This window comes from Mustelus asterias, chromosome 12, assembly GCF_964213995.1.
Source record: "Mustelus asterias chromosome 12, sMusAst1.hap1.1, whole genome shotgun sequence".
Classification (NCBI taxonomy): domain Eukaryota; kingdom Metazoa; phylum Chordata; class Chondrichthyes; order Carcharhiniformes; family Triakidae; genus Mustelus; species Mustelus asterias.
The window spans coordinates 50,511,728-50,538,536 of NC_135812.1; the positions used below are offsets into that span (position 1 = coordinate 50,511,728).

At 46.2% G+C, this 26,809-nt stretch overlaps 1 protein-coding gene across 5 annotated transcripts in view; it reads right to left on the bottom strand.

Moving 5' to 3' along the window:
• The window catches only part of camkk1a (calcium/calmodulin-dependent protein kinase kinase 1, alpha a), a 319,694-nt gene extending 299,623 nt beyond the window's left edge, over positions 1-20,071 (bottom strand). For all 5 annotated transcript variants that reach the window (XM_078225193.1, XM_078225192.1, XM_078225195.1 and 2 more), the window contains exon 1: positions 19,883-20,071. The gene's annotated coding sequence lies outside the window, so the exon portion shown is untranslated. The remainder of the gene's footprint in view (positions 1-19,882) is intronic.
• Positions 20,072-26,809: the final 6,738 nt, after the last annotated feature.

The following is a 26,809-nucleotide window of genomic DNA, read 5'->3' on the forward strand; positions in this document are numbered from 1 at the left end:
CCCCCCCCCCTCATTTTTGGATGGGTGAAAATTCAGTGTGGACAGTAACGGGTGAGGGAGAACCTGATCCAGGTGGAAGTGTAGAATGGCTGGACCTGAATGTAATCACATGGAATGAGAGCACATGGTGAGATTGCAGTCCTGCACCTGGGATAACCTTGGTTGTAGTTGGGTACAAATGGGGATATGGTGTGGGAGGAATGTGGGGGGGGGAGGGGTGGTGCTGTGTAGATAAAATAAATTTATTGGAAAGACTCAAGCCATTGTTCTCAGTCCCCTCTCCAAACTCCATTGCCTAGCTACCAATCCCTCTCCCTGACAAAAGTCTGAGATTAAACCAGTTTGTTCAAAACCTTGATGTCATATTGGATCCCAAGATGAGTTTCTAATCACCTATTCACACCGTCAGACTGCCTATTTCCACCTCCATAATATCCACCTGGTCTCAGCTGATCTGCTGCTAAAACCCTCATTCATACCTTTATTACCTCTCCCCATTCTCCTCCAGGTACCAGACCCTGAGAGGCCATTGGCGACCATGAGGCTACCGAGGCCCATAGAGGCCATTGGCGACCATGGGGCTACCGAGGCCCATAGAGGCCATTGGCGACCATGGGGCTACCGAGGCCCATAGAGGCCATTGGTGACCATGGGGCTACCAGGCCCATAGAGGCCATTGGTGACCATGGGGCTACCAGGCCCATAGAGGGCATTGGCGACCATGGGGCTACCAGGCCCATAGAGGGCATTGGCAACCATGGACTTCCATTGGATTGGCTCATGATTATATTTGGCAAAGCACTGCAGTGTGGCTGACCAGGAAACCTGCCCACTCTTACCATCTGCCATCAGGCATGTTGGAAGCATTTATATGAAGTTGGGCAATATTGAGTATATTGGTTTGGATGTAAAGCTACTGGAACTGGAGTCAAAGGTGAATCGTAGGCATTCTTTGATTCTATAGAATCAGCATCTACAGTGCAAAAGGAGGCCATTTGGACCATCAAGTCTGCACCGACAACAATCCCATCAAGGGTCTATCCCCGTAACTCCACATATTTACCCTCCGAGTCCCCCTAACACGAAGGGGCAAACTACCATGGCCAATCAACCTAACCCACACATCTTTGGAGTGTGGGAGGAAACCGGAGCACCTGGAGGAAACCCAGGGGAGAAAGTGCAAACTCCACACAGGAACCGAGCCCAGGAATCGAACCTGGGTCCCTGGTGCTGTAAGGCAGCAGTATTAACCACTGTGCCACCATTCCGCCCTACAAAAGGGCTGTGGAGTGTGTTCAATAAGAAGATGAACACAAAGTATTGAAAGGGCTCAGAACTGTGGAGACGGGACATTGGGAATCTTTGGATAAAGGGCCAGGGGCAAGAATGAGCAGCTATGCTGAATACAGCGTAAGCAGCATCAGTGTTAGTGGCATCAGGCAGCCAGGAAGGGAATGGTGAAGAAATTGTGTAGGATTTCAGTTCAGCAGGTAAACCAGAATGGCCATCAAGTCTCTTGAGAAGTGCCAGGTGGGGCGTCTCAAGTGCTCAAAGTTATTCTTATTCTTGAGCTTTTTGACAAGAAGCACTTGGCAGGAAGAAGGCAACATCCTTTTCTCACTCCTTACACTTACAGTGCTGATTACAGTCACTTACATAAGCAATTGGCATCAGATTGATTCAACAGCATTATCTTGAACTGGTTCAAGCTGCCATCCCTTACCAATGTCACAGAATCACACAGTGCAGAAGAGACCCTTCGGCCCATCTAGTATGCACCAACACATGAGAAACATCTGGCCTACCTACCTAATCTCATTGAATGTTATGACGTGCCAAATACTCATCCAGATACTTTTCAAAGGACGTGAGGCAACTTGCCTCCACCACCCTCCCAGGCACCACATTCCAGACTGTCACCATCCTTTGGGTAAAAAGATTTTTCCTCACATCCCTCCTAAACCTCCTGCTCCTCACCCTGAACCTATGTCCCCTCATGACTGACCCTTCATCCAAGGGGAACAGCTGCTCCCTAGCCACTCTGTCCATGCCCCTCAATCTTGAACACCTCAATCAGACCTATGGTTGCCAACGATCTCTCCAATTGTTACTACTCTGCCTATCCTGGTGACCAAATTGCCGTCTGAATAAAATCTTCCTGGGTCAGGGATATGGGAACATAGAATCTACTGTCTTTACCTGGTCTGGCCTACATGTGACTCCAGAGCCACAGCAATGTGGTTGACTCTCAATTGCCCTTGGGCAACTAGGAATGGGCAATAAATGCTGGCCAGCCAGCGACGGCCATGTCCCACGAATGAGTAAAACAAAATGTCAATTTCCAATTTTAGGGTATATCTTGCCACCGGCTTCTTCGTTCTTGCTAGTTGGGCACGTGAGCGGCGCAGGCTTGGAGGGCCGAAGGGCCTGTTCCTGTGCTGTATTGATCTTTGTTCTATATTCACCACAGTTTAAACGGTTATCTCATTAGAAAGGTGGCAATGATGCAGTGCTCCGTCATCACTGTACTCAAGTGTCAGTCTGGATTATGCGCACACGTCTCTGCAGTGGGACTTTTACCAACAGCCTTGGACACAAATCCTGAGGCACTATTGACCTCATTACTAAAGGCTCCATTAAGCCCAAAGAGAACGTCAAAACCAAAAGGTCACCTCTTCCTTCACAGAACAAATCAAATATTTTCTTTCGCAGCAAGCCAATTAACTGACGTGACAAAATGTGATGGACACATCTTTAAAGTCCTTTCGATACATGGTCCAATACATGTGTCATATCTTTTGTTTATCCATTTTGACAGTACCGCATTAATTATTGTAAAATCTGTGGAATTCATTACCTCAGAAAGTAGTTGAGGCCAAAACATTGTCGGATTTCAAGAAGAAATTAGATTTGGCTCTTGGGGCTAAAGGGATATTGGGAGAGGTGGGGCGGGGAGGGGGGGCAAGATCAGAATATTCATAGAATCCCTACCGTGCAAAAGGAGGCCATTCAGCTCATCGAGCCTGCACCGACAACAATCCCACCCAGGCCCTATCCCCACTAGTCCCCCTGACACCAAGGGGCAATTTAGCATGGCCAATCAACCTAACCTGCACATCTTTGGACTGTGGGAGGAAACCGGAGCACCTGGAGGAAACCCATGCAGACATGGGGAGAACATGCAAACTCCAACCAGACAGTGACCCAAAGCCGGAAATTGAACCCGGGTCCCTGGCGCTGTGAGGCAGCAGTGCTAACCACTGTGCCACCGTGCAGTGATTGATGATTTGCCATGATCAAAATGAATGGCTGATTAGGCTCGAAGGGTTGAATGGCCTACTCCTGTTTCTATAATCATCTATTCAATTTGTTTGCTATCAGTTCCGTTGCCTAAGAAGTAACTATCAAAATGTTGCCCAACAACTCTAAAGAGCAGCAAAGGACATCTCCCAAATGGCCAATGAAAGCGACTGCTGCAGAAAATTGACATCAATTCTACAATACAGAATTAGGATGGAGTAGTCAATGCTGGTAGGTATACTCCACACACACATCCTCGCACTCTAATAACCTCTCCTATCCTAGCATAACCTCACGATGCTCCACTTCTCCAGCTTCCACCCTAAACACGTTAAAGAAGCCATCCCCTACGGATAAGCCCTCCGTATACACAGGATCTGCTCGGATGAGGAGGATCACAACAGACACCACCAGACGCTGAAAGGTGCCCTCATAAGAATAGGATATGGCGCTCGACTCATCAATCAAAAGTTCCAACGCGCCACAGCGAAAAACCGCACTGACCTCCTCAGAAGACAAACACGGGACACGGCAGAAGGGTACTCTTCGTCATCCAGTACATCCCCGGAGCGGAGAAGCTATGACATCTTTTCCGGAGCCTTCAACATGTCATTGATGAAGACGAACATCTCGCCAAGACCATCCCCACACCCCCACTTCTTGCCTTCAAACAACTGCACAACCTCAACCATTGTTCGCAGCAAACTATCCAGCCTTCAGGAGAACAGTGACCATGACACCACACAACCTTGCCACAGCAACCTCTGCAAGACGTGCCGGATCATCGACACGGATGCCATCATCTCACGTGAGAACACCATCCACCAGGTACACGGTACATACTCTTGCAACTCGGCCAACGTTGTCTACCTGATACGCTGCAGGAAAGGATGTCCCGTGGCATGGTACATTGGGGACACCATGCAGATGCTACGACAATGGATGAATGAACACCGCTCGACAATCACCAGGCAAGACTGTTCTCTTCCTGTTGGGGAACACTTCAGCGGTCACGGGCATTCGGCCTCTGATTTTGGGTAAGCGTTCTCCAAGGCAGCCTTCATGACACACGACAGCGCAGAGTCGCTGAGCAGAGACTGATAGCCAAGTTCCGCACACATGAGGACGGCCTTAACCGGGATCTTGGGTTCATGTCACACTATCTGTAACCCCCACGACTTGCCTGGGTTTGCAAAATCTCACTAACTGTCCTGTCTGGAGACAATACACATCTCTTTAACCTGTGCTTAATGCTCTCCCCACTCATTGTGTGTACCTTTAAGACTTGATTACCTGTAAAGACTCGCATTCCAATCATTATTTTGTAAATTGAGTTTGTGTCTTTATATGCCCTGTTTGTGAACTGAAATCCCACTCACCTGATGAAGGAGCGGCGCTCCGAAAGCTAGTGGTTTGTGCGACCGAATAAACCTGTTGGACTTTAACCTGGTGTTGTGAGACTTCTTACTGTGTTCTGTCATCAAGCCAATTTTGTATCCATTTGACTACCTCACCCCGGATCCCGTGAGATTTAACCTTATGCAACAACCTACCATGTGGTACCTTGTCAAAGGCCTTGCTAAAGTCCATGTAGACAACATCAACTGCACTGCCCTCATCTACCTTCTTGGAAACTCAATTAAATTTGTGAGACATGATTTTCCACTCACAAAGCCATGCTGACTGTCCCTAATCAGTCCTTGCATCTCTAAATGCCTGTAGATCCTGTTTCTCAAAATACCTTCTAACAACTTACCACTACAGATGATTTGATTCATTATCGTCACATGTATTAACATGCAGTGAAAAGTATTGTTTCTTGCATGCTATACAGACAAACCATACCGTCCATAGACAAGGAAATGAAAGAGTGCAGAATGAAGTGTTGGTCATAGCTAGGAAGTAGAGAAAGGTCAACTTAATGCAAGGTAGGTCCATTCAAAAGTCTGACAGCAGCAGGAAAGAAGCTGTTCTTGAGTCGGTTGTTACGTGACCTCAGACTTTTGTATCTTTTTCCCGAAGGAAGAAGGTGGAAGAAAGAACGTCCAGGGTGCGTGGGGTCCTTAATTATGCTGGCTGCTTTGCCGAGGCAGCGGGAAGTGCAGACAGAGTCAATGGATGGGAGGTTGGTTTGCCTGATGGATTGGGCTACATTCACGACCCTTTGTAGTTTCTTGCGGTCTTGGGCAGAGCAGGAGCCATACCAAGCTGTGATACAGCCAGAAAGAATGCTTTCTATGGTGCATCTGTAAAAGTTGGTGAGAGTCGTAGCTGACATGCCAAATTTCCTTAGTCTTCTGAGAAAGTAGAGGTGTTGGTGAGCTTTCTTAATTATAGTGTCGGCATGGGGGGACCAGGACAGGTTGTTGGTGATCTGGACACCTAAAAAACTTGAAACTCTCGACCCTTTCTACTTCATCTCCATTGATGTAGACAGGGGCATGTTCTCCTTTATGCTTCCTGAAGTCGATGACGATCTCCTTTGTTTTGTTGACATTGAGGGAGAGATTATTGTTGCCACACCAGTTCACCAGATTCGCCATCTCATTCCTGTATTCTGTCTCATCATTGTTTGAGGTCCAATGTGAGGCTCACTGGCCTGTAGTTCACAGGCTTTTCCCTGCAGCCCTTCTTAAACAAAGGCACAACATTTGCCACCCTCCAATCTTCAAGCACCTCACGTGTGATTATCGATGATTCAAATATCTCGGCTAGGGGACCAGCAATTTCCTTCCTAGCCTCCCACAATGTCCAGGGATACACTTCATCAGGTCCTGGGGATTTATCTACCTTGATGTGCTTTAAACTTCCAGTACCTCCTTCTATGTAATATATACACTCCTCAAGACATTATTACTTATTTCTCCAAGTTCCCTAACATCCATGCTTTTCTCAACAGTGATGAGAAATATTCATTTGGATCTCACTCACCTCTTGTGGATCTGCACAGAGATGAACTTGTTGATCCTTAAAAGGTCCTACTCTCTCGCTGGTTATTCTTTTACCCTTATATATTTGTAGAAGCTCTTTGGATTATTCTTTGCCCTATCTGCCAAAACAATCTCGTGTCCCCTTTTTGCCCTCCTGATTTCTCTCTTAACTCTGCTACTACACCCTCTATATTCTACAAGGGATCCACTTGATCCCAGCTACCTGTGCATGTCACGTGCCTCCTTCTTCTTCTTGACCAGGGCCTTAACATCCCGAGTCATCCAGGGTTCCCTACTTCTACCAGCCTTGCCCTTCACTCCAAGAGGAATGTCCTTACCCTGAACACTGGTTAACACACTTTTGAAAGCCTCCCACTTACCAAACGTCCCTTTGCCTTCCCACAGACTCCCCCAATTAACTGTTGAAAGTTCCTGCCTGATAGCATCAAAATTGGCCTTGCCCCAGTTTAGAATTTTAACTTTTGCGCCAGACCTATCATTCTCCATAGCTATCTTAAAACTAATGGAATTATGGTCACTGGGCCCAAAATGATCCCTCACTAACACTTCTGTCACCTGCCCTTCCTTATTTCCCAAGAGGAGGTCAAGTTTTGCCCTCTCTCTAGTCGGGCCATCCACATACTGAATGAGAAATTCCTCCTGAATACACTCAACAAATTTCTCTCCATCCAAGCCTCCAGTACTATGGCTGTCCCAGTCAATGTTGGGAAAGTTAATATCCCCTACTATTACCACCCTATTTTTCTTGGAGCTATCTTTAATCTCCTTACATATTTGCTGCTCAATTTCCCACCAACTATTTGGGGGCCTATAGTACAACCCTATCAAAGTGATTTTCCCCTTCTTATTTCTCAGTTCTACCCACATAGACTCAGTGGGCAAATCCTCGGATATATCCCCTCTCAGTACTACCGTGATGTTTTCCTTAATCAAAAGTGCAAGCCCCCCTCCTCTCTTACCTCTTGTTCTATCTTTCCTAAAGCATCTTCTTCTCTCTGACTCACTATGTGCCCTCCGTGCCTCTCTCATTCCTCTCTCTGTTTTGTCTCTCCCTTTGCCACTCTCCCCTCCCCAGCTGTCTGTGTGTGTCCAACTCTCTTAATAATTCCGTTGTTAGATTTTGTTCCAATCATATATAAAGACCTCCTCTGAGATTCATTCCAAGATTGTTTGGAAATAACCTTCCACTTAAGACTGAACAAATAACGCTGTAAGACCCATCTGTTCCAACTTGTACCTCTACCTAATGTAAAATGATAGAGAGAGAAAGGATGTCAAATGGGCTCTGCATAATAACATTTACATTGATGTGTGAATCTTCAGTGAGTTTACACCATCCTGATAAAGTGAAATACAAATCAATTGACACAGACCTCATCTGCGCTCTGTGGGGAAATTGCATCTTAATGGGTGTCTATGATTAGTATTTGGTGAGATTAAGAAATGAATAACAAGCTCCATTATAAGCGTGCCTTGTGAAAATGATATTGAAATGTTCCCACAGTTCTTGAACTGTATTAAGTAGCAAACTTTGGGATTGATTGTCAGATTGAGTTGATGTTTGTGGAAAGGGATTTCTAACCAGCTAATAAGATTCATAGGCAGAATGCAGTTTTTCAAGAGGACAAAGAATCAGTAAAGAGTAAAATAATTACTGAGCAAGCTAACACAACAACTTACACATATAAGAACATAAGAACATAAGAAATAGGAGCAGGAGTAGGCCATCTAGCCCCTCGAGCCTGCCCCGCCATTCAATAAGATCATGGCTGATCTGACGTGGATCAGTACCACTTACCCGCCTGATCCCCATAACCCTTAATTCCCTTACCGATCAGGAATCCATCCATCCGCGCTTTAAACATATTCAGCGAGGTAGCCTCCACCACCTCAGTGGGCAGAGAATTCCAGAGATTCACCACCCTCTGGGAGAAGAAGTTCCTCCTCAACTCTGTCTTAAACCGACCCCCCTTTATTTTGAGGCTGTGTCCTCTAGTTTTAACTTCCTTACTAAGTGGAAAGAATCTCTCCGCCTCCACCCTATCCAGCCCCCGCATTATCTTATAAGTCTCCATAAGATCCCCCCTCATCCTTCTAAACTCCAACGAGTACAAACCCAATCTCCTCAGCCTCTCCTCATAATCCAAACCCCTCATCTCCGGTATCAACCTGGTGAACCTTCTCTGCACTCCCTCCAATGCCAATATATCCTTCCTCATATATGTGAATGCAGAAGATGAATCAAAACAAATAGTTATAAATTTAAAACATATATGCTGATATTTTAAATGTATTTCATAGAACATAGAACATAGAACAGTACAGCACAGAACAGGCCCTTCGGCCCACGATGTTGTGCCGACCTTCATCTGAAACCAAGATCAAGCTATCCCACTCCCTACCATCCTGGTGTGCTCCATGTGCCTATCCAATAACCGCTTAAATGTTCCTAAAGTGTCTGACTCCACTATCACTGCAGGCAGTCCATTCCACACCCCAACCACTCTCTGCGTGAAGAACCTACCTCTGATATCCTTCCTATATCTCCCACCATGAACCCTATAGTTATGCCCCCTCGTAATAGCTCCATCCACCCGAGGAAATAGTCTTTGAACGTTCACTCGATCTATCCCCTTCATCATTTTATAAACCTCTATTAAGTCTCCCCTCAATCTCCTCCGCTCCAGAGAGAACAGCCCCAGCTCCCTCAACCTTTCCTCATAAGACCGACACTCCAAACCAGGCAGCATCCTGGTAAATCTCCTCTGCACTCTTTCCAGCGCTTCCACATCCTTCTTATAATGAGGTGACCAGAACTGCACGCAATATTCCAAATGCGGTCTCACCAAGGTCCTGTACAGTTGCAACATAACCCCACAGCTCTTAAACTCCAACCCCCTGTTAATAGAACATAGAACATAGAACATTACAGCGCAGAACAGGCCCTTCGGCCCACGATGTTGCACCGACCAGTTAAAAAAAAAACTGTGACCCTCCAACCTAAACCAATTTCTTTTCGTCCATGAACCTATCTACGGATCTCTTAAACGGCCCCAAACTAGGCGCATTTACTACTGATGCTGGCAGGGCATTCCAATCCCTCACCACCCTCTGGGTAAAGAACCTACCCCTGACATCGGTTCTATAACTACCCCCCCTCAATTTAAAGCCATGCCCCCTCGTGCTGGATTTCTCCATCAGAGGAAAAAGGCTATCACTATCCACCCTATCTAAACCTCTAATCATCTTATATGTTTCAATAAGATCCCCTCTTAGCCGCCGCCTTTCCAGCGAAAACAATCCCAAATCCCTCAGCCTCTCCTCATAGGATCTCCCCTCCATACCAGGCAACATCCTGGTAAACCTCCTCTGCACCCTCTCCAAAGCCTCCACATCCTTCCTGTAATGTGGGGACCAGAACTGCACACAGTACTCCAAGTGCGGCCGCACCAGAGTTGTGTACAGTTGCAACATAACGCTACGACTCCTAAATTCAATCCCCCTACCAATAAACGCCAAGACACCATATGCCTTCTTAACAACCTTATCTACTTGATTCCCAACTTTCAGGGATCTATGCACACATACACCTAGATCCCTCTGCTCCTCCACACTATTCAAAGTCCTCCCGTTAGCCCTATACTCAACACATCTGTTATTCCTACCAAAGTGAATTACCTCACACTTCTCCGCATTAAACTCCATCCGCCACCTCTCGGCCCAACTTTGCAACCTGTCTAAGTCTTCCTGCAAACTACGACACCCTTCCTCACTGTCTACCACACCACCGACTTTGGTGTCATCAGCAAATTTGCTAATCCACCCAACTATACCCTCATCCAGATCATTAATAAATATTACAAACAGCAGTGGCCCCAAAACAGATCCCTGAGGTACACCACTTGTAACCGCACTCCATGATGAATATTTACTATCAACCACCACCCTCTGTTTCCTATCCGCTAGCCAATTCCTGATCCAATTTCCTAGATCACCCCCAATCCCATACATCTGCATTTTCTGCAGAAGCCTACCATGGTGAACCTTATCAAACGCCTTACTAAAATCCATATATACCACGTCCACTGCCTTGCCCCCATCCACCTCCTTGGTCACTTTCTCAAAAAACTCAATAAGGTTAGTAAGGCACGACCTACCTGCCACAAAACCATGCTGACTATCACCTATCAATTCATTACTCTCCAAATAACTATAAATCCTATCCCTTATAATTTTTTCCAACATCTTGCCGACAACAGAAGTGAGACTCACCGGTCTATAATTCCCGGGGAAGTCTCTGTTCCCCTTCTTAAACAATGGGACAACATTCGCTAACCTCCAATCTTCTGGTACTATACCAGAGGCCAACGACGACCTGAAGATCAGAGCCAGAGGCTCTGCAATCACTTCTCTTGCCTCCCAGAGAATCCTTGGATAAATCCCATCCGGACCAGGGGATTTATCTATTTTCAGACCCTCCAGAATATCCTGCACATCCTCCTTATCAACTGTAATACTGTCTATTCTACTCCCTTGCAACCCAGTGTCCTCCTCAGCTATATTCATGTCCCCTTGCGTGAACACCGAAGAGAAATATTGGTTCAATGCTTCACCAATCTCCTCCGGTTCCACACATAACTTCCCTCTGCCATCTATAACTGGCCCTAAACTTGCCCTAACCAACCTTCTGTTCTTGACATACCTATAGAACGCCTTAGGATTCTCTTTAACCCTATCCGCCAAAGTCTTCTCATGTCCCCTTTTAGCCCTTCTAAGCTCGCTCTTCAACTCCCTCTTAGCCAATCTAAAGCTTTCTAGTGCACTACCCGAGTGCTCACGTCTCATCCGAACATAAGCCTCCTTTTTCTTTTTAACCAACAAAGAAACTTTTTTGGTGCACCACGGTTCCCTAGCCCTACCAATTCCTCCTTGCCTGACAGGGACATACCTATCACAGACTCGCAGTAGCTGCTCCTTGAAAAAACTCCACATGTCGGACGTTCCCAGTCCCTGTAATCTCCTAGTCCAACCTATGTTTCCTAATTCTCTCCTAATAGCCTCATAATTACCCTTCCCCCAGCTAAAACCACTGGCCCGAGGTTCATGCCTATCCCTTTCCATCACTAAGGTGAACGTAACCGAATTGTGGTCACTATCACCAAAATGCACACCAACTTCCAAGTCTAGCACCTGGTCTGGCTCATTTCCCAGCACCAGATCCAATATAGCCTCACCTCTAGTTGGCCTGTCTACATACTGAGTCAAAAAACCTTCCTGCACGCTTTGAACAAAAACTGACCCCTCTAACGAGCTAGAGCTATAACAATTCCAGTCAATATTAGTCAAGTTAAAATCCCCCATAACAATTGCCCTATTACTTTCACTCCTAAGCAGGATTGACTCCGCAATCCTTTCCTCAACCTCTCTAGAACTTTTAGGAGGTCTATAAAAGACTCCCAACAGGGTGACCTCTCCTCTCCTATTTCTAATCTCCGCCCATACTACCTCAACAGATAAGTCCTCATCAAACCTCCTCTCTGACACTGTGATACAATCTCTGACCAATAATGCTACCCCTCCTCCTCTTCTACCTCCTTCCCTACTTCGACTAAAACATTTGAATCCCGGGACCTGCAGCATCCATTCCTGCCCCTGCTCTATCCATGTCTCTGAAATAGCCACAACATCGAAGTCCCAGGTACTGATCCACGCTGCAAGTTCACCCACTTTATTGCGAATACTCCTGGCATTGAAGTATACACATTTCAAACCCTGCTCCACCCCACCTCTGCAATGCCGTGCATTGCAGTCCCCATCCATGCATCCCTCACTTTCAGCCCCACTACTCAGGATCCCTCCCCCCCCCCGAATCAGTTTAAACCTCCCTGCATGGCCTTAGCAAATTTACCCCCCAGGATATTGGTCCCCTTCTGATTAAGGTGTAGACCATCCTTCTCATAGAGGTCACACCTTCCCCAGTACGAGCCCCAATTGCTTAAGTACCTGAACCCCTCCCTCCTGCACCATCCCCTCAGCCATGAATTCAAACCTTCCCTCTCCCTATTCCTCTCTAAACTATCCCGTGGTACAGGCAAGAGTCCAGAGATAACCACTCTGTCAGTCTTGGCCTTTAGTTTCCACCCCAACTCCATAAATCCCTGCCTAATATCCCCTTCCCCTATCCTCCCTATGTCGTGTGTCCCCACATGTACAATAACTTGTGGTTTATCTCCCTCCCCCCTAAGAGTCCTGAATACCCTGTCAGACACATCCCGGACCCCAGCCCCTGGTAGGCAACACACCAACCCTGAGTCCCTACCTTTAGTTCCGACCCTCCTATCTGTCCCCTTAATTGTGGAGTCCCCAATCACAAGGCCCAGTCTTTTACAGCCCCTAACCACCTGAGCTTTCTCACTCGGCTCACCCCCAGAGATCTGCTCTCTATGCTCAGTTGATTCCTCCTCAACTGTAGCCTCCAGCACCGAAAACCTATTATGGAGGGGAACCGCCCCAGGGGATTGTCTTCCCGATTGCTTCTAAATAAAAGCTAACACACTATATGCCTTCTTCACAGCTCTATCCACTTGAGTGGCAACCTTTAGAGATCTGTGGATATGGACCCCAAGATCTCTCTGTTCCTCCACAGTCTTCAGAACCCTACCTTTGACCCTGTAATCCACATTTAAATTAGTCCTACCAAAATGAATCACCTCACATTTATCAGGGTTAAACTCCATTTGCCATTTTTCAGCCCAGCTTTGCATCCTATCTATGTCTCTTTGCAGCCTACAACACCCCTCCACCTCATCCACTACTCCACCAATCTTGGTGTCATCAGCAAATTTACTGATCCACCCTTCAGCCCCCTCCTCTAAGTCATTAATAAAAATCACAAAGAGCAGAGGACCAAGCACCGATCCCTGCGGCACTCCGCTAGCAACCTGCCTCCAGTCCGAAAATTTTCCATCCACCACCACCCTCTGTCTTCGATCAGACAGCCAGTTACCTATCCAATCGGCCAACTTTCCCTCTATCCCACACCTCCTTACTTTCATCATAAGCCGACCATGGGGGACCTTATCAAACGCCTTACTAAAATCCATGTATATGACATCAACCGCCCTACCTTCATCAACACACCTAGTTACCTCCTCAAAAAATTCTATCAAATTTGTGAGGCACGACTTGCCCTTCACAAATCCGTGCTGACTATCCCGGATTAATCCGCATCTTTCTAAATGGTCGTAAATCCCATCCCTAAGAACCTTTTCCATCAATTTACCAACCACCGAAGTCAGACTAACCGGTCTATAATTACCAGGGTCATTTCTATTCCCTTTCTTAAACAGAGGAACAACATTTGCCACTCTCCAGTCCTCTGGCAGCATCCCCGTGGACAGCGAGGACCCAAAGATCAAAGCCAAAGGCTCTGCAATCTCATCCCTCGCCTCCCAAAGAATCCTAGGATACATTTCATCAGGCCCAGGGGACCCAGGGGACAATGCATTTCAAATGCATTGTTCACCTTGGTCAAGCTAAGTTACCGAAAGGCATGGCAGTCAGAGTCAATAGTTTAAAGCCAAAGGTCTGGGAACAGGTCAGTCAGCAAGTCTTATCGGGTGGCATTCCTAAGAGGGAACGCATTATGCAACATTATGAATAACTATTCATTGCCCAGACACTGAATAGATATCAACCTGGATGCGGGAACACATGTCTATTCAGCTTGGCAATGAGCCAGTGGGAATGTCCGTTTTGACCTTGTGGTAGCATCTACTGTTCCCTAGCGTCAGAGTTAGTTAGCACCAAGAGGGGCTGGCACGTCCAAACTCAGTTGGACAAATAAGATATCACCATGCTATTAAGTATCTTATGATAGGCCGAGGTATTTGATAGAGATTTGTATTGATGTATAACTGTGAAATGGAAATTGATTTTAAGCTAATGGAAGGTAGAATTATTGATTATGAAAAAGTGTAATTGATCTGTATTTGACTCCATAACTCAGTTCTTCCGGAGAGGTTCTGTCACTCTGTCCGTACAACTGTTTAACCCTTCGTGAAGACTCCGGTCGGCTGTACGTTTGTATTGTATTATTTTAGGTTTCATGTTAAATAAATTTGTTACGCCTTTTGCACAGAGATATTTGCCTTGAAAGTTTTGAATTGTCTTAGGTGAAGACACAAATTTGCCACCTCTTGAAATTTCCCCACAATAATGTTCATGGTGGGGGCATGGGGGAGGGTTACGGGACTCAGCGAGAGGCGATCAGTGAGGATGCACTGTAATGAATCACTGAAGCTTCTTTGCCAACACCTCCCAAAGCCATGACTTCTACCAAGCAGAAGGACATGGACACCAAGGTAAATGGAGACACCACCACCTGCAAGTTACACATCATGCTGACTTAGACATATATCGCTGTCTCTTCATTGCTGCCAGATCAACTTTGTGGAACTTTTTTTTTATTCATTCAGGGCACATGAGTGTCACTGACTAGCCCAGCATTTATTGCCCATCCCTAATTGCCCTTGAACTGAGTGACGTGTTCAGCCATTTCAGAGAGCATTGGGCAGCACGGTGGCTAGCACTGCTGCCTCACAGCGCCAGCGGACCAGGTTCAATTCTGGCCTTGGGTAATTGTCTGTGTGGAGTTTGCACAATCTCCCCGTGTCTGCATGGATTGCCCCCCAGGTGCTCCGGTTTCCTCCCACACTCCAAAGATGTGCAGGTTAGGTGGATAAGCCATGATAAATGTGTGAGGTTAGAAGGATAGGGCAAAAGTGGAGTGCCTGGGTGGGATGCTCTTTTGGAAAGTCGGTGCAGACTCAATGGACCGAATGGCCTCTTTCTGCACTGTAAGGATTCCATGGTTCTCAGTACAGATGTGATGGTATAGGTATCCCTGCTGCTGGCTGCAAAGGGACCAATGTGAAATGGATCTAGACAGTCATAGTCATGTTTCTTTTGGGCAAGGACACAGTGAAAACAAGCTGGAGCTTGGAACCACACTGGCATTTTCACAGACAGCAGCTATGTAAACTCACGCAGAGATGCAATAGAACCATGAATCCTATAGTGCAGAAGGAGGCCATTCAGTCTATTGAGTCTGCACTGACCACAATCCCACCCAGGCCTTATCCCCATAACTCCATGCATTTACCCAAGCTAGTCCCCTGAACACTAAGGAGTAATTTAGCATGGCCAATCCACCAAACCATTCGTCTTTGGACTGTGGGAGGAAACCCACGCAAACGCAGGGAGAACATGCAGACTCCGCACAGCCTGTCACCCAAGCCGGGAATCGAACCCGGGCCCCTAGCGCTGAGGCAGTCGTGCTAACCATTGTGTCACTGTGCCGCCCTTATAAGGAACAAGGCACACTCTTTCGAAACTGGGACCAGGACATGTTTGTGTTGAATCCCGGTAACTCTGTAACTGGTTCTGCTTTACAAGGATCCCCGGCGTTATCATTGTTAGCACTGGAATAAAGTAATTAAATCCATCCCCAGCTCGCTTTGGTTAGCACAGAAATTCACCCATTGGGATAACAATTAATTGCCAGGGAAGCTAGTCACAGGTTGGTCACCACACTGTAATGTTAAGGAACCTTCCTTGTGCTCCTAGCTTGTCTTGCTGGAGGGGCTGAATGGCCTATCTCTGCTTCTATTGCGTATATACATCTATCCTAAATCTTTGATTGATGCTTAACGATTTAAGATATTTGCTTTTTAGTGCGTTTCTTTGCTAAGGCCTTCCCAAGATGAAATATTTCCCTCTTCTATTGACGTATCTGTCTTGTCTTCAACTCAGAACATATTATATCGATTTTAACTAACAATACTTGAATGCTCAACAATATCCATCATGCCTTATCCACAGTCAGCAGATATGACCTGTCTTTACCTACAGTCAATAATGGTCCCCCAGTTGTACTCCTCTGTTATTCAAATACAATGTCTATTTTTGCTACAAAATATCCCAACCAAGGAATATATCTCCTCATCCTTAAAAGGGCTTATAATTCTCGCCTACACACTCGCTTGTAAACACATTCAATACAGCAATGCAAAATAATTTCCCAGTGACAGACACTGTTTTGTACGGTGGTCAGCAGCTCTTAATTATCTCAGTGACTGGTGAATGAAATACTTCTGGCTGCAGTCCCAGCATGTGTTCCTGTCATTAAAGTACAAAGTGATGGTACCAAAATACTGTGGATGCTGGCAATCTGGAATAAAAGCAGCAAGGGCCGATAAACACTCAACTGGATCAGCATTCTGATGAAGTGTCATCGAGCAGAAACACTAACTTCATTTCTCTGTCCGTTGGTGCCTGACCTGTAGTATTTCCTGCGCTTACTGTTTTACAGTACAACACTGACCACAGACCATAAGACATCGAAGCAGAATTAGACCATTCGGCCGATTGAGTCTGCTCTGCCATTCAATCATGGCTGATAAGGTTCTCAACCCCATTCATCTGCCTTTTCCCATCACCAAGAACCTATCTATCTCTGTCTTAAATACACTCAATGACCTGGCCTCCACAACCCTTGTGCAATGAATTCCAGATTCTCCACCCTCTGGTTGTATAACTTTCTCCTCACCTCGGTTCTAAAGGGTTGTCCTTTTATTCTGAGGCTGTGCCTCGGATCCTAGTGTCTTCTATGATATCTTCCCCATGTCCACTCTGTCCGAGCCTTTCAGTGTTCTGTAAGTTTCAATGAGATCCCACCCCTCATCCTTCTAAACTCCATCAGGTACAGACCCAGAGTCCTCAAATGCTCTTCATACATCAAGCCTTCCATTCCTGAGATCATTCTTGTGAACCTCCTCTGAACCCCCTCCAAAGCCAGTACATCCTTCCTTAGATATGGGGCCCAAAATTGCTCACAATATTCCAAATGTGGTCTGACCAGAGCCTTATAAAGCCTCAGCAATACCTCCCTGCTTTTGTATTCTAGTTGTGATCTGGTGCATCAGCCCCACAGCACTTCTCCTGCTCTATCCAAGACCACAAGAAACTACAAAGGGTCGTGAACGAAGCCCAGTCCATCACACAAACCAGCCTCCCATCCATTGACTCTGTCTACACTTTGTGCTGCCTCGGAAAAGCAACCAGCATAATCAAGGATCCCACCCACCCCAGACATATTCTCTTCCACCTTCTTCCGTCGGGAAAAAGATACAAAAGTCCAAGGACATGTGCCAACCGACTCAAGAACAGCTTCTTCCCTGCTGCCATCAGACTTTTGAATGGACCTACTTCGCATTAAGTTGATCTTTTCTAGATATGACTGTAACACTACATCCTGCACCCTCTCCTTTCTTCTCTATATACGGTGTGCTATGTCTGTACAGCGTACAAGAAACAATACTTTTCATTGTATACCAATGCTTGTGACAATAAATCAAATCAAAAACACCATGCCACAAGGAAGAAGCACTGTAGCGTTGACTCTCACCTTTATGTTAATTATTAATCAAATGTACTTCTGCCTCCTCTCGTTACAGAAATTTGTACTGTCTGATAAAGTCTCTGTTACCCAACAGCTGCACTTAGCACCTATGCAATAGCAGTCAATCCATAACTGTGTGTTTGTATTTTTTTATTCATTCACAGTGATTACCCATTCCTAATCGCCCTCCATTTCAAAGGAAGTGCTGAGCTCCGGAACCTGAGTGAACCAGGTGTGGGTTTTAAAAACAATGGCTTCATGATCCCCATTAGTCTTTCAATTGCAGATTTTTGTTAAATTAAAATTTTACCATCTACTGTGGTGGGATTCGAACAGCTGTTGCCCTGGGTCTGTGGATTATTAGCCCAGTGACAATCCCACTACGCCACCGCCTCCTTTAAATTTACTGATTAACCAAGCAAGTTGACAGTATGTCTGCAAAGGGACGTAGTTAGGCAGGCGACTGGGAAAATATGAAGTTGGCAGGGAGAATACAAAAATCGAAATATAAGCCGAGGCCGTATAGCGGGCTCCCATTGGGTGCCACGGCCTCCATGTGTCTCCAGCTGCCAGAATTCCGGGGCCATCAGCTCCGCGCTGGAAATTGGAGCAGAGCAAATTTAAATATTAAGATCGCAATTTAAATCTGGATTGGCAGGCCCAGAGACTTCAGTCCCAGGCCCACCAGCCCTTCCCCCACACCACCAGGAGTGTTTCACTCCAGCGGGGTTTACAACAGCTCTCCACTAGCCTGGAGCTGGTGGCCCCACTGGAGTAAAGGGGGGGCCACGGAAGCCCCCCAGGAAGTCAGGGATAAGAGGGGGGCATTGCCAGCTTGGCAGTGCCAACCTGGCCCCCTGCCACTGCCCTAGGGCAAAGTGGCAATGCCCATGGGGCACTTTGGCACTGCCCACCAGGCATGGGGCAATGCCAGGGGGCTGGGGTCTATTGGTGATCGGTAGGGGTGGGGGGCCCCACTGCCACTCTATACTTGGCGGTGACAGTGGGAAGGGGGGGCCGGCCATTGGGGTTGGCCATCGGGTTGGGGGTGGGTCAGCCTGCTGGGAGGGTCGGGCTGGCCCGGACACGTCCAGGAAGCCAGCAATCAGGAGGTGGGGGGGGGGGGGGGGGGGGGAATCGGAGGGGCAGCATTGTGGGGTCATGGGGCTGGCCAGTGATCGAGCAATCAGGAGGCCGGCAGTGTGGGGCTAATGCCCATGCGCCGATCTCGGCACTGACAGATCAGCACATGCACAGTGGCCCGCTCAGCACTATGCCGCCGGCCTCTCCAATGGCCCACTGAGTTTCAGTGTGATTCACGCCAGTGCACAGAGTGTGGGAAATTCATTTTGAAAATCCCGCTGAGAAAAGCAGCGTGACTTACTCCAGTTTTTCCACGAATTCGGCACTTAGAATTTTTTTGGGAGAATTCTGCCCATTATTCGAATGGAGAGAGACTGCATCGTGCTACAGTTCCGAGGGATGCGAGTGTCCTCTGACATGATATACAAACAGCATGTAGGAACAGGAAGTAAGTTGTCCTTTATTGCCAGGAGGATGGAATATGAAAGTAGGGACTACAGCTGTACAGACCATACAGTTTTAGTCTCCTTGACTAAGCAGACTTGCATTGGAAACAATTCAGAGAGGGTTCACTTGCCTAGTTGCTGAGATGAGGGGGTTATCGTATGAGGAAAGGTTGGATAGGATGAGCCCATATCCTTCGGTTTTAAGAATGAGGGGTGATCTTATTGGCACACAAGATTCTGCGGAGACTTGACAGGCTGGATATTGAGAGGGTGTTTCCGATTCTGGAGCTGGGGGCATTTTTGATATTAGAGACAGTAATGTCCCTGGTTTGTATGAATACAGACTTTAACTTGATGTTCTGAGACTTCTTATTGTATTAATACAGACAATAACACTCCTGGTTTGCATTATTACAGACACAGCAATGCCCCTGGTTTGCATTATTACAGATACAGCAACGTCCCTGGTTTGTATTATTACACAGTAATGTTACTGGTTTGTATTATTACAAACACAACAATGTCCTGGTTCGTACTATTACAGGCTCAGTAATATCCCTGATTTATATTATTACAGACACAGTAATGTTATTACAGGCACTGGGCTCTCTGTGCTCCGGGACTAGCCCGGGTGCTCCTACCTGTGCTGCCGGCTCTTCCTGCTCCCTGTCCCGTGCCGCAGCACCGCTCCGCTGGGTTGAGCTCACATAGCCGGGCAACGGAGCCTGGGCAGCGCAATCAGCCTCTCCGAGCTCCGCTCCGTTCCCCCGGCTCTGCTGCACTCAAACCCACTCCCGGACACACAACCGCCTGGGCTTCCGCCGGGCCCTAGCACCCGGCCACTTAGCCGCGGTCTAATTCACTCAGCGAGAATTACAAGTGTTACCATTAATAGACAGCTCATGGTTGGTTAGCAACACTGACAGTCTCAGTAGCAGAACCACAATAAATTGCATTCGTATAGCGCCTTTATTGTAATAATGCTAAAGTTTTAGTTTATTTATCAGTATCACAAATAGACTTACTACAAATAGACTACAAATAGACACTACAATGAAGTTACTGTGAAAATCCCCTAGTCACCACACTCCAGCACCTGTTCGGGTACACTGAGGGAGAATTTAGCATGGCCAATGCACCTAACCAGCACGTCTTTCGGACTGTGGGAGGAAACCGGAGCACCCGGAGGAAACCGCACAGACATGGGGAGACTGTGCAAACTCCACACAGACAGTGACCCAAGCCGAGAATCAAACCCGGGTCCCTGGCGCTGTGAGGCAGCAGTGCTAACCACTGTGCTACCATTCCTAGTGTCATTTACATGAGTCCAATTGGCAATGAAATGACACGGAGCTAAAGAAGAGGGGTCAGAACAGTTGATGGGGATCATGAGGTTTAAAGCAGGAGAGAGACAGAGTGAGAGGGAGAGGCATAAGGGTTTTTGTCGGCAAAAATATACTTTTTTCATAAAATATCTGAAAGAACATTAGCAACATTTCAAAGTGGCCACCGCACAAAGTGCAATAATATTTATGTTCTCTATATAGAGTCATACAGTACAAAAGAAACCCATCAAGCCTGCACCACTAAATCTACACTATCCCACATTCCAGCAATTAGACATAGAATCCCTACAGTGCAGAAGGAGGCTATCAAGTCTACACTGACCACAACCCCACCCAGGCCCTATCCCCATAACCCACATATTTACACTGCTAATCTCCTTGACACTAAGGGGCAATTTAGCATAGCCAATTAACCTAACCCACACATCTTTGGAGTGTGGGAGGAAACCAGAGCATCCACAGGAAACCCATGCAGACACATGGAGAACATGCAAACTCTACACAGACAGTGACCCAAGGCCAGAATTGAACCCAGGTCCCTGGCACTTAAGAGGCAGCAGCACTAACCACTGTGCCACTGTGTCGTTCAAACATTTCAAGTGCTCATCTATGTGCTTTTTACATACATCACGTTTCACTCTGAGGTGCTTCAATACAGTCAAAGAAACATTACAGACATTTCAAAGTGATTATTATATGGTGCGATGGTATTTAAGTTGTCTGTGTAGAGCAAGTTACACTGAAGTGTTTAGGATATTCTTGAGCTGAGGATAGCTGGCAATGGTGAGGGTAACTGGGAGGACTTATCAAGTTTTCAGACTGGAGAATATAACTGAGTTAGGGAGGGATGAAGCCAAAGAAAATAGGGATGAGAATTTGATTTTTTTTTAACTGGGAGCTAATGTGTGTTAGCGAGCAGAGAGGTGAACAGGACTTTGTACAAGTCAGACCATGAGTAAGAGTTTAGAATGAGATGGCATCTACAAGAGGGTAAAATGCATGATTTTAGATTTCTCCCACCAGTGGAAACTGAAGGAATTGGATTTACCAATGGAAGACAAAGTCAGACAGAGCTTAGAACAGGCAGAGGGAACAGATTAAAATTCCAACTATCAATTATATGTCCACTTTTCTGCTTGCCTGCCCATTGTGTGACTGCACCGATGCAGGTTCTAACTAGGTTAGCTCAAGACTTTGGAGCCAGATATTACGAAAGAGGAGCTACCAAGTGTCCCCTGCCTCCTCACATCTTCAGAGGACCTGCTCTGGTGTGGGCTGCAAGCAAGACTCAAGACCCCCAACTATTCTCTACACACGCAATCATCAGCTGCAAGAATCCTGCTGGTCATCAGTTCAGTATGGAGTGGGGCTTGAATCTACCTTTTCTTATACAGAGGTGGGCAGACTATCACGCAGCAAGAGGTCACTTTGCCAGGGCATAAGACGGGTTGAATTCTAGTGTCCACATGTCGGGATTCCGTGGATTGGCACTCCAATCTTCTGACTCAAGAGACAGACACAATATAATCATAGAATCTCTACAGTACAGAAGTACAGACCATTTGGTCCATCGAGTCTACACCAACAACAATCCCACCCTGGCCCTATCTCCATAACCCCATATATTTACCCTACTAATCTCCCTGACACTAAGGGTCAATTTAGCATGGTCAATCAACCTAACCCACACATCTCTGGAGTGTGGGACGAAACCGGAGCACCCCAAGGAAACCCACGCAGACACAGGGAGAATGTGCAAACTCCACACAGACAGTGACCCGAGGCCGGAATTGAATCCGGGTCCCTGGTGCTGTGAGGTAGCAGTAATGATGGGCATGTTACCAATCAACGAAAGACTAGCTATCGGCTAAAATTACCCCCTTTAAATCATTGGCATCAGTCCAGCTGTACCCACACATGGGGAGTCAAGACTAAGGATCATCTTGAGATGAAGCTGGTTAAAGGAAGATATTAGGTGGATTTGCCATGCTAAATTTTCCCTTAGAGTCCAAAGATGTGTAGGTTAGGTAGATTACCCATGGTAAATGCACAGGGTTAGGGGTTACGGGGGTAAGGGTGGGAGGGAGGGATTTGGACCTGGGTAAGATGCTCTTGTGGAGAGTCGGTGCAGACTCAATGGTCTGAATAGCCTCCTTCTGCACTGTAGGGATTCTACAGTACTAATTACTCAATGATAGTCCAGATGTAACGAACAGTGACAGGTGTAACATTCCGATCTCCTGCCTGGAACTAGAATGATTCTATAACCCATTGATACTCACCCTGAACCCATAGCCAGGATCTCCTACACAGGGTAAGGTGAGGTCAGACTCCCCAGGCCCAATATCTCTCTCCGTTGCCTTGGACTCTGCTTTGGGCTCTGACTCTGTGTGAAGGTGATGATTTTTGATGATCTTTAACTTCACACATCAAAACCAATGATACAGACCGACCTGGACCTGAAATAATCTGAGAGGTCACACAAAGGTCACAGGCTCGGGGCAGTTCTCACAGGGCGTGTTCTAAACATATCTCAGTGTTAGTATTCAATCTCCTTCCTACTCTGGTTCACAACAATATGTTTCAATTAAACACGGTACACTTGGCAATAGTGCGTGGGATAGACATTACTGCTCGCTGCCAGATTGATTATCGCAAATACATACAGAGGGAGCAGCCTTTCAGTTTCTGTATTGTGACGACCTTTGACCCAGAGGCAGTGAGGAAAAGAAAATTTGTCATTTCTTTACAAATGTCAGTAATCTGTAATTGTTGTTAATTATTTGAAAATAAATTTTAAGAGTACATCATTTGTATAACGATCTTTTAATTCTTTCATAGGATGTGGGTGGCGCTGACTGGGCCAGTATTTATTGCCCATCCCTAATTTCCCTTGAGAAGGTGGCGATGAGCTGCCTTCTTGAACCGCTGCAGTCCATATGGTGTAGAAACACCCACAGTGCTGTGAGAGAGGGAGTCCTAAGATTTTAACCCAGCGACAGTGAAGGAACAGCTGATATATTTCCAGGTCAGGATGGTGAGCGACTTGGAGGGAAACCTCCAGGTAGTGGTGTTCCCAGGTGCCTGCTGTCCTCTCTGTTGAGGTGAGGTTGTGGGTTTGGAAGATGCTGGTGAAGGAGACATGCTAAGTTGCTGTAGTGCATCTTGTAAATGGTACACACTGTGTAAGGGAAATTGTATTAGATATTGTATGAGCTAGGTATGAAATTCAGATTCACAGGTTTTAGTAAAATGATATAGCAGATTTAGGTGAGTAGTGAGATGGGTATATAACCTAAAATAACTTCGTGTGACCTAATATAATCAAGTGTAATCGATATAGTCAAAGTGGAGGAACTAGAGAAGTAATATAGCAATCACTAATTAAGGAAAGCAGACAATAGTCACTTAAGAAAACAAGGAAGACTGCTCGGTGGTTCAACTTAATAGTGGACCATAAGTCAGCAGAGAGAATGTCTTTTCTTCTAAACACATTAGTGGACCATAAATCAGCAGGGGGGATGTCTTTTCTTCTAAACACATTCGCCTTAGCTTACAAAACCACGATTATTGTACAAACAGAAAAATTCAGATAAGAGCAAGAGTTATAACCACCATGGTTTAAGAAACGAAGAGATATAACAGTGAACGACCGATTGCAAAGAAAACAGATAAAGGGTCAACTAAAAATAATGGTGGCCAAAGAAAGAGCGGGCTGTAGGGTAAGATTACAACCAAGGACAGGCTGTAAAAGGGAGAGGAGGATCTTGAGATATGAGGCTGAAATGTACATAAAAGAGTGTAAGCCCAAGGGCTCTTTGGATTGATCCGGAGATCCCGACTTTATCGCTTGTACTGAGAAATAAAGTCTATTGCTTGGAAGATCGCTGCTCAGACTCTCTGTTTTAATTGATGTGAATAAATTGTCGTCCTGGGGAACCACGACAAAATTGGCGCTGCGAGCAGGGTTGGTGAGAGATCGCCCAGAAAAGCATCTGGAAGGAGTGGCGGAGACGGTGGTCCAACCGGAACCGAGAGGTCCCCAGCCGGCCTTCTGTCAACAAGGTAAGCAGACTTGCATGCATGTAAATCCTTGTTGTCAGAAAGGGGTTTTCTCGAGGCCCGGTGCGCCCGGCTCTCTGCTGGTCCTGGATCTCCCCAACCCAAAAAGATATCCTGCACAGGTAAAACCAAATTGTGTAAAAATTTTGAGAGACTGAGTCTGATCCGAAGAGCAGAATTTTTGCATGCAAAAGCGCGCTGCGAATACTGTATTGTCTGTGAATGGGTAAAAAGTGAGACGGGAAAAAGGCCGAAAGCTAAAGTAATGCAATTAGGTTAAGTCAAGCGGTTTGGAGCGGGTTTTTCAGGTCACGACTTGCCCAGAAGAGAGTAAGTGTGGGAAAATCTGCCAGTCCAAACCTACCCAGGACCTCGGGTAAGGGACGTCAACCGAGAGGGAGAGAGATCAGTGAGAGATCACTCTCTGACCTAATACAGTAGCCAAAAGCACAGGAGTGGATTTTAACCACAGGAAAGGGGAGTAGCAGCTAGAATAGAGGAAGTAAAAGACCAATTTGAACAAACTGGTCTGAGAAAACAGCGTGAAGGACAGAAATAAGAGAGAGAGTCGGAATATAGGTAGGGTAATAACTAACAACTTGAAAAATTACCCTGACAAAATTGCCTGGTGGCAAGATTGAGAATAACTAATCTTTGAATAATAACAAAAACGGAAGCAACACTGGATTGGAAAAAGATTACACACATAATTAACTTAGAGGAGATAAAGAATGAGTGGCCGTATGTAAATTGGGAAAGAGTAGTCGATAGGAATTGGATAGACGAAATAAAATTGGAAACCCTAGAGAAATTAATAAAGGGATCTGACCGATACAGGATTCTTATACACATAGACGAGCAAGTGAAAACCTACTACCCTCTGGCCCGGGAAAGGAAGATAGTGCCGGGACAGGGGACTACGGGGAAGTGGATATCAGGACCCCGGTTAGAATTACAGATAGTGGCAAAAGAAATCCAAAGGAAAGGTAAACAGGGGACTGAGCACGGAAAAACAATACAGCAAGTAATAATCACTGTGATACCTAACTCTGACAGATTAAGTGACAAAAATTGCGACAGTGATCCAAAAAGACGAGTAATGGCGCACCAAGTTAAGACACCAGTGGAGATATTAGGGGATAAGTTCCCAGCCCTTAGGGGAGATATAGAACACGTCTCTAAAAAATGGGCCAAAAGAACAAATAAGACCAATACACAGTGGCCGGAGGAAGGCACATGGTCCATAGAGAGGTGTGAGGACCAGAAGGGAATGATAAAGAACTATAAGATTAAGGATAAATCGAGCAAAAGAAGGGAAAAGCGAGAAAAGGAGTTAGAGATATTAGCCCTATTCCAACAAGAAGGGAAAGAGAGAAGAGGGGTATGGAGGGGAGGTAGGATGCAGATGCCAGTACAACTTGAGGAAAAAGCAAAATTGGAAGATCCAAACGTAGCCCCACCCCCATACTTAGAGAAACAGAGCTTCACGGGACTGTACCCAGTTATATCAGGCACAATGAATTTTGAGGGAGAATATGACATAGAACAGATGACGAAGGAGGAATGGGCACGAAAGGAGGGAGAAAAGAAACAAGGTATAGAGGAAGCAGCTAGAAAAACAGAAGAGGCTTTTGATGGGCTGAACCAAAGGAGAAAGGAGTTGGAGGACGAAGTAAAGGTGGTAGAACTTTTGGAATGGGTAAAGAAGGTAATGAAAGAGGAAAAAGAACGAGAAGAGGGAGGAAAGAATGTTAGAAAAGAATATGAGGGGAAAACAGTAAATGATTTTTGCGAATGTGCAAGTGAGACATCACAGGGAAAAATCGAAGGAAAGAGAGTCAGAGTGAGCAGAGAAGAAAAAGAAAGAGAAAGGAGCAGAGAGGGGATGCGCTGGGAAGTGTGCAGAGAGCCAGACAGACAACAATGGGGGAAAGCATGGAGGTGGAAGCACCCAGAGGAAAGTAGAATGGCGAGAGAGATGGAAGGAGAAACAGAAGAAAGTAGTGAAGACGAAGAGAGCCAATCGGTGTTAGGGGAGCAAAGAAAATCAATGCGGGAAAGGCACCCACCTGTAAAATTTCCAGTTATAAATAGGAAAGGGAAAAGGATATTCCCGGTGATTCTGAAGGGTGGCAGACCGCAGTATATCCCTTGGTCAGG